We start from the raw sequence: 7,261 nt of genomic DNA on the forward strand, positions 1-7,261 counted from the left end.
AACAGTATTGTGGAGTTCCTGCACCTCTTATTAGCTCAACAGTATTGCGGAGCTCCTGCACCTCTTATTAGCTCAACAGTATTGTGGAGTTCCTGCAACTCTTATTAGCTCAACAGTATTGTGGAGTTCCAGCACCTCTTATTAGCTCAACAGTATTGTGGAGTTCCTGCAACTCTTATTAGCTCAACAGTATTGTGGAGTTCCTGCAACTCTTATTAGCTCAATAGTATTGTGGAGTTCCTGCAACTCTTATTAGCTTAACAGTATTGCGGAGTTCCTGCACCTCTTATTAGCTCAACAGTATTGTGGAGTTCCTGCAACTCTTATTAGCTTAACAGTATTGCGGAGTTCCTGCACCTCTTATTAGCTCAACAGTATTGTGGAGTTCCTGCACCTCTTATTAGCTCAACAGTATTGTGGAGTTCCAGCACCTCTTATTAGCTCAACAGTATTGCGGAGTTCCTTCACCTCTTATTAGCTCAACAGTATTGTGGAGTTCCAGCACCTCTTATTAGCTTAACAGTATTGCGGAGTTCCTGCACCTCTTATTAGCTCAACAGTATTGTGGAGTTCCTGCAACTCTTATTAGCTCAACAGTATTGTGGAGTTCCTGCACCTCTTATTAGCTCAACAGTATTGTGGAGTTCCTGCACCTCTTATTAGCTCAACAGTATTGTGGAGTTCCAGCACCTCTTATTAGCTCAACAGTATTGCGGAGTTCCTTCACCTCTTATTAGCTCAACAGTATTGTGGAGTTCCTGCACCTCTTATTAGCTCAACAGTATTGTGGAGTTCCAGCACCTCTTATTAGCTCAACAGTATTGTGGAGTTCCAGCACCTCTTATTAGCTTAACAGTATTGCGGAGTTCCTGCACCTCTTATTAGCTCAACAGTATTGTGGAGTTCCTGCAACTCTTATTAGCTTAACAGTATTGCGGAGTTCCTGCACCTCTTATTAGCTCAACAGTATTGTGGAGTTCCTGCAACTCTTATTAGCTCAACAGTATTGTGGAGTTCCAGCACCTCTTATTAGCTCAACAGTATTGTGGAGTTCCAGCACCTCTTATTAGCTCAACAGTATTGCGGAGCTCCTGCACCTCTTATTAGCTTAACAGTATTGTGGAGTTCCAGCACCTCTTATTAGCTCAACAGTATTGTGGAGTTCCAGCACCTCTTATTAGCTCAACAGTATTGCGGAGTTCCTGCACCTCTTATTAGCTCAACAGTATTGTGGAGTTCCTGCACCTCTTATTAGCTCAACAGTATTGTGGAGTTCCTGCACCTCTTATTAGCTCAACAGTATTGTGGAGTTCCTGCACCTCTTATTAGCTCAACAGTATTGTGGAGCTCCTGCACCTCTTATTAGCTCAACAGTATTGTGGAGTTCCAGCACCTCTTATTAGCTCAACAGTATTGTGGAGTTCCTGCAACTCTTATTAGCTCAACAGTATTGTGGAGTTCCAGCACCTCTTATTAGCTCAACAGTATTGTGGAGTTCCAGCACCTCTTATTAGCTCAACAGTATTGTGGAGTTCCAGCACCTCTTATTAGCTCAACAGTATTGTGGAGTTCCAGCACCTCTTATTAGCTCAACAGTATTGCGGAGTTCCTTCACCTCTTATTAGCTCAACAGTATTGCGGAGCTCCACAGGCTATAACTCAAATTTTTTATTTTTTATTTATTTCACCTTTATTTAACCAGGTAGGCAAGTTGAGAACAAGTTCTCATTTACAATTGCGACCTGGCCAAGATAAAGCAAAGCAGTTCGACAACATACAAAAACACAGAGTTACACATGGAGTAAAACAACATACAATCAATGATGCAGTAGAAAAAATAAGACTATATACAATGTGAGCAAATGATGTGAGATAATGGAGGTAAAGGCAAAAAAATGCCATGGTGGCAAAGTAAATAAAGTATGGCAAGAAAAAACACTGGAATGGTAGATTTGTAGTTTGAAGAAAGTTAAAAGTTAAAATATAAATAATATGGTGCAAAGGAGCAAATAAATAAAATAAATAAATACAGTAGGGGAAAAGGTAGTAGTTTGGGCTCAATTAAAGATGGGCTATGTACAGGTGCAGAGATCTGTGAGCTGCTCTGACAGCTGGTGCTTAAAGCTAGTGAGGGAGATAAGTGTTTCCAGTTTTAGAGATTTTTGTAGTTCGTTCCAATCATTGGCAGCTGAGAACTGGAAGGAGAGACGACCAAAGGAGGAATTGGCTTTAGGGGTGACCAGAGAGATATACCTGCTGGAGCGCGTGCTACAGGTGGGTGCTGCTATGGTGACCAGTGAGCGGAGATAAGGGGGGACTTTACCTAGCAGGGTCTTGTAGATGACCTGGAGCCAATGTGTTTGGCGACGATGATGAAGTGAAGGCCAGCCAACGAGAGCATACAGGTCGCAGTGGTGGGTTGTATATGGGGCTTTGGTGACAAAACGCTAGGGGGCTTGCCCACGTGGGGGGAAATGTAGGGATAATGGTGCAGCACAGTTCTAGGAAAAACAGTTACTTTCAAACTAGGGATTTGGTGGCTAATAGAGGTAAGACTAATTCTGCATGTATGAACTACACATTGACACATCCAGCCCAAAGCGGGACATTTAAAAAATACATAGTAATCGCCAAAGTTCAGGAGCATGTCTTTCCAAACTGACAGCCACTACAGGGCAAAACAGATGAAAAAAAGACATGGAAAAAGGCTCAAGCATTAAAGGTTTAAGACTTGCTGCCACTCTAATCTGTCCCCTATTTTAAATTGATGGGGCATTACTACCACATACCAGTTAAATTGGTACAGCACTCTTAATACAGCCTCTTATAAGACACTCATCAAAATATGTTAATGAGACAGAAATAACAATACCACTAGTGGTCAAAACGTTTTTCAACGCTCCAAAAATGCCATATACAGCAATTACCCCCCCCCCCCTCCCCCACACACACACACACACAAAATGTTCCCACAATGCAACATAATTGACAGCATGCTGCAGTAAAACTTTCACAGTATTTTACTGCTGATAATACCCCAAATTACTGTATTTTTACATTTTAGTCATTTAGCAGACGCTCTTATCCAGAGCGACTTACAGTAGAGAATGCATGCATTTCATGCATTTCTTTTTTCTTGTACTGGCCCCCCGTGGGAATCGAACCCACAACCCTGGCGTTGCACACACCATGCTGGCATTGCAAACACCATGCTCTACCAACTGAGCCACAGGGAAGACCTGTATAAATGCTAGTTTTGTGTTAGTGTGGTGCAGAGCCTGTGAGCAGAGTTGTGGTTGGAAGACCTGTTCATCGCTCTCTTATGGAGTGGTGCTTGTCCACCGCTCTGTGCTCCAGGTCCTTTCCCACCCTCTGCTAAACACTGCTATGTGCCCCCGAGGGTGAAAAACACTGCCGCTCCAAATTCACTCCAATCAACCAACACCCATCTATTTTTGTGAATACCTGGACCTACCAATTGGTTTTGAAGTATTGAAACCAAACCATATGGATTTGAATGAAAAGTGTTTGAATAAACATAAAAAGGTGAATGTAAGAAGCACACAATTTCAAATAGGCTACATGTCTTATTAAACAGAATATAAACACTCTAAATAGGTCAGCAGCGAGACAAGGAGCAAAAATGAATTATTTAGTCTATGTTATTTCAATTACTTCAAGGTCATAGCCTACAAAGAAATACATAGTGAAGCATGTGTGAGTGTGATACTCGGCTGGTAGGGACATAAAGCGCTCAGTAGTTTAACAACATTTCGTTGTATTAAATCATTATAGTCTATACATTATTTATTTATTTATTTCACCTTTATTTAACCAGGTAGGCAAGTTGAGAACAAGTTCTCATTTACAATTGCGACCTGGCCAAGATAAAGCAAAGCAGTTACATACAACAACACAGAAGTACACATGGAGTAAAACAAACATACAGTCAATAATACAGTAGAAACATAAGTGTATATACAATGTGAGCAAATGAGGTGAGATAAGGGAGGTAAAGGCAAAAAAGGCCATGGTGGCAAAGTAAATACAATATAGCAAGTAAAACACTGGAATGGTAGATTTGTAGTGGAAGAAAGTGCAAAGTAGAAATAGAAATAATGGGGAGCAAAGGAGCAAAATAAATAAATAAATACAGTAGGGGAAGAAGCTGTTGTTTGAGCTAAATTATAGATGAACTATGTACAGGTGCACATATAGGCTGTGACTTACCTAGAATGAAATACAAATGAAATGAAAAATGACTAATTAATGCCTTAATACGCTCCATCTACAGTGCCTTTGAATTCGTTTTTTAGAAACATGAGTTTGGCCAGTCTGTGGCTTCAGGCTCATGTGATGGTGTCTGGAGAGCAGGCCAGCAGCGGAGAATACCCTCTCAGCGCTTGGAGAGCAGGCCAGCAGCGGAGAATACCCTCTCAGCCCTTGGAGAGCAGGCCAGCAGCGGAGAATACCCTCTCAGCGCTTGGAGAGCAGGCCAGCAGCGGAGAATACCCTCTCAGCGCTTGGAGAGCAGGCCAGCAGCGGAGAATACCCTCTCAGCTCTTGGAGAGCAGGCCAGCAGCGGAGAATACCCTCTCAGCGCTTGGAGAGCAGGCCAGCAGCGGAGAATACCCTCTCAGCGCTTGGAGAGCAGGCCAGCAGCGGAGAATACCCTCTCAGCGCTTGGAGAGCAGGCCAGCAGCGGAGAATACTTTCAGAGCCACTGGGGATGCTAAACAACCTTTCGGCCACTCTTGCCAGGTTGGGCATAGATGCAGAGTTGTTTTTTTTTATTTTTCTATAGGTAGGCCTAAAGTTTTTTTAGGCAAAATAACCAAATCAAAACCGAAAGCTCCTTGAACATGGGAATATGCCAGGGCCAAAATCAATTATGGCCTATTGTATAGATAATAGAGCAAAAATGAACGAAACGTATAAGAGATCTGATTTTGTGTTTATAAATACTTTGCTACAATGACAGTTATCTACCCACCTCGTTCCTTTCTGCTAGCATGTGCACATAAGTACACCATCATGATTTTGGTATACGTATCTTTCCAGATTCCACATAGATTTTTTAGTTGTGGACACTACATGTCCGCAATCCCTCTCTTGCTCTTGGTCCTCATCTTTGTAAGTCACCTTGATTTTTCACCTGTGTGTTTTATCAGTTTCTTTATGAACATATTTAGTAAACTCCATGACAGTAGCTAAAGCAAGGGGCTGTAGCAGCACACAAGTGGACTGCTGGGCCAGGCATGCACGGAGCGCTACTGGAGCAAAATTGGACGCCACAACCTTTGGGAATCTCGCGCCACACTCCAGTCAAATTGGGCCAGCTCCGCTCCAGCTCCGCTCCAGCTCCGCTCCAGCTCCGGTCACATACTCTCAATGCACAACATCGCCATCTCCTGGACGCATTTACCCGCCAGATTCAGCAGCGTGACCCCAAAAAGCATGGATTTTTGCCCAAAAACATTTTAAAACATTTTCATGAGGGTTTTTATTTTATTTAGTTTGTTTGGAGCCAAAGATAGAACTATACTGAAACTATGGTTTCAAACGGGTTTGTTAATTCTTTTATTTCAGTTTACTAAATTGTTTTCATGATTAGTTTTCATTTTGACATTTTTATAATAACATTTATTTGTCAGGTGCTTATATTTGTCCTATTTCACACATATACAAGTGTGTAATAATATGCGTGTGTCAATTAACCCAGGCAGTTAACCCACTGTTCCTAGGCCGTCATTGGAAATAAGAATTTGTTCTTAACTGACTTGCCTAGTTAAATAAAGGTAAAATAAAATGTGTTTTTCGCATATCCAACTCTCCCTGAGACACCCTCGGAGAGTGGGGTCACAGCCGGGGTCACAGCCAGGGTCAGCCCCCCCCCACCTCCCATCAAAGCACCACAAGAGACCCTGAGGCATTTCTTTACAAAATTGTATTTTTATTTACATATCCAGGAATAAACCAATGAGCAAAGAAGGAGAAAGCCAGGGAAGGAAAGAATATGTTGATTAAGAAACATAACACTACATGTTGAGATGTGGTTGTGATGATTTAACAGTCACACCACAGACTGACCCAACACACTGGGAAGGAATCATCAGTCCAGTGTCCCTCAGTCAGTCATTTACAATGATACACCATTACAAACTAGCATGTCCTGGGATAAACAACAAAAGCATGCTAAAGATCCAAAACGGGTTTTACAGTCTTCTGAAAACAAAAACTGAGGTTCTGGAACAGGGTTGTACACATACACACAACTCTTTCACTTTTAAAAACGTTTTGCAACGGAAAACAAAAATTACAGTTTCTTATTGGACAAGAACAACCCATTTTCTTCCATTTGGGGCCTAATGAACAGGACCCAGAGGCCTGACTACAGGAGGGTGTGGCAGCCTCGCTACAGGCCTTCTTTTGAAGAAGAGATGATAATAACAGGAGTCAATTAAATCATGAGATCTAGAAATACTAGATTAGACTCGGGCTCATTTGTAAGCTATTGGTCTTGAACGGAGTGACTTGGGGGGGGGGGGTCACCACCATAGAAATATAATTACTAGAATGGACATTTCCATTAAAGTCAATGTTCTGTTATGGGTAGCCCGGCGGCTCAACCCTAGACTGGAGCCTATCGCTCGAGGACTCAACACCTCCAACTCTTTCTGATATCATCATAATGGCAGCACACACCTTGCGCAATAGTGCAAACGCTCACATGAGTCTGATGACAATATTGAATGGTCTTTGACGCTCCTTTGCCACAAAAGCACATGGACACGGTCCCCTCTTTTGTGACACTTACTAACTATGGCAACAAACATAGGTTAAGTAACACATACCAAATGGCACCCTATTCCCTTTTGTGGTGCACTACTTTTGACTAGGGTCCATAGGAAGTAGTGCACTATATAGAGAATAGGGTGCCATTTGGGACGTATCCATACTCCCCATTGGACCCCAAGCCTCTGCCTATGCTACACAATGAGGGTGGAAAGTAATAATGATCACCCGGACAATGGAAATACTGATCAACAGAACAAATCTCAGACAGATTATAAATACACTGTAAAATATACACAGCAACAACAATAAAGAAAATAATATGAAAAGGAAAAGCCACAATATTACAGAACTCCTCAAATACAGCCCCTCTGGGCCAGTGCAGATTAAAAGACGTGAGAGAGATGCAACATTTCAGACCATCGCAGATAGAAACAATGTATAGATCTGTCATGGTCCTCTTTTC

At 42.1% G+C, this 7,261-nt stretch overlaps 1 protein-coding gene across 2 annotated transcripts in view; it reads right to left on the reverse strand.

The window, feature by feature from the left end:
* Positions 1 to 5,932: 5,932 nt before the first annotated feature.
* Positions 5,933 to 7,261, reverse strand: part of LOC115205751 (sterol regulatory element-binding protein 1) — a 30,576-nt gene continuing 29,247 nt past the window's right edge. For both annotated transcript variants that reach the window (XM_029772048.1, XM_029772058.1), the window contains exon 19: positions 5,933 to 7,261. This exon is cut by the window's right edge and continues 941 nt beyond it. The gene's annotated coding sequence lies outside the window, so the exon portion shown is untranslated.

Source organism: Salmo trutta, chromosome 1, assembly GCF_901001165.1.
Source record: "Salmo trutta chromosome 1, fSalTru1.1, whole genome shotgun sequence".
Lineage (NCBI taxonomy): Eukaryota > Metazoa > Chordata > Actinopteri > Salmoniformes > Salmonidae > Salmo > Salmo trutta.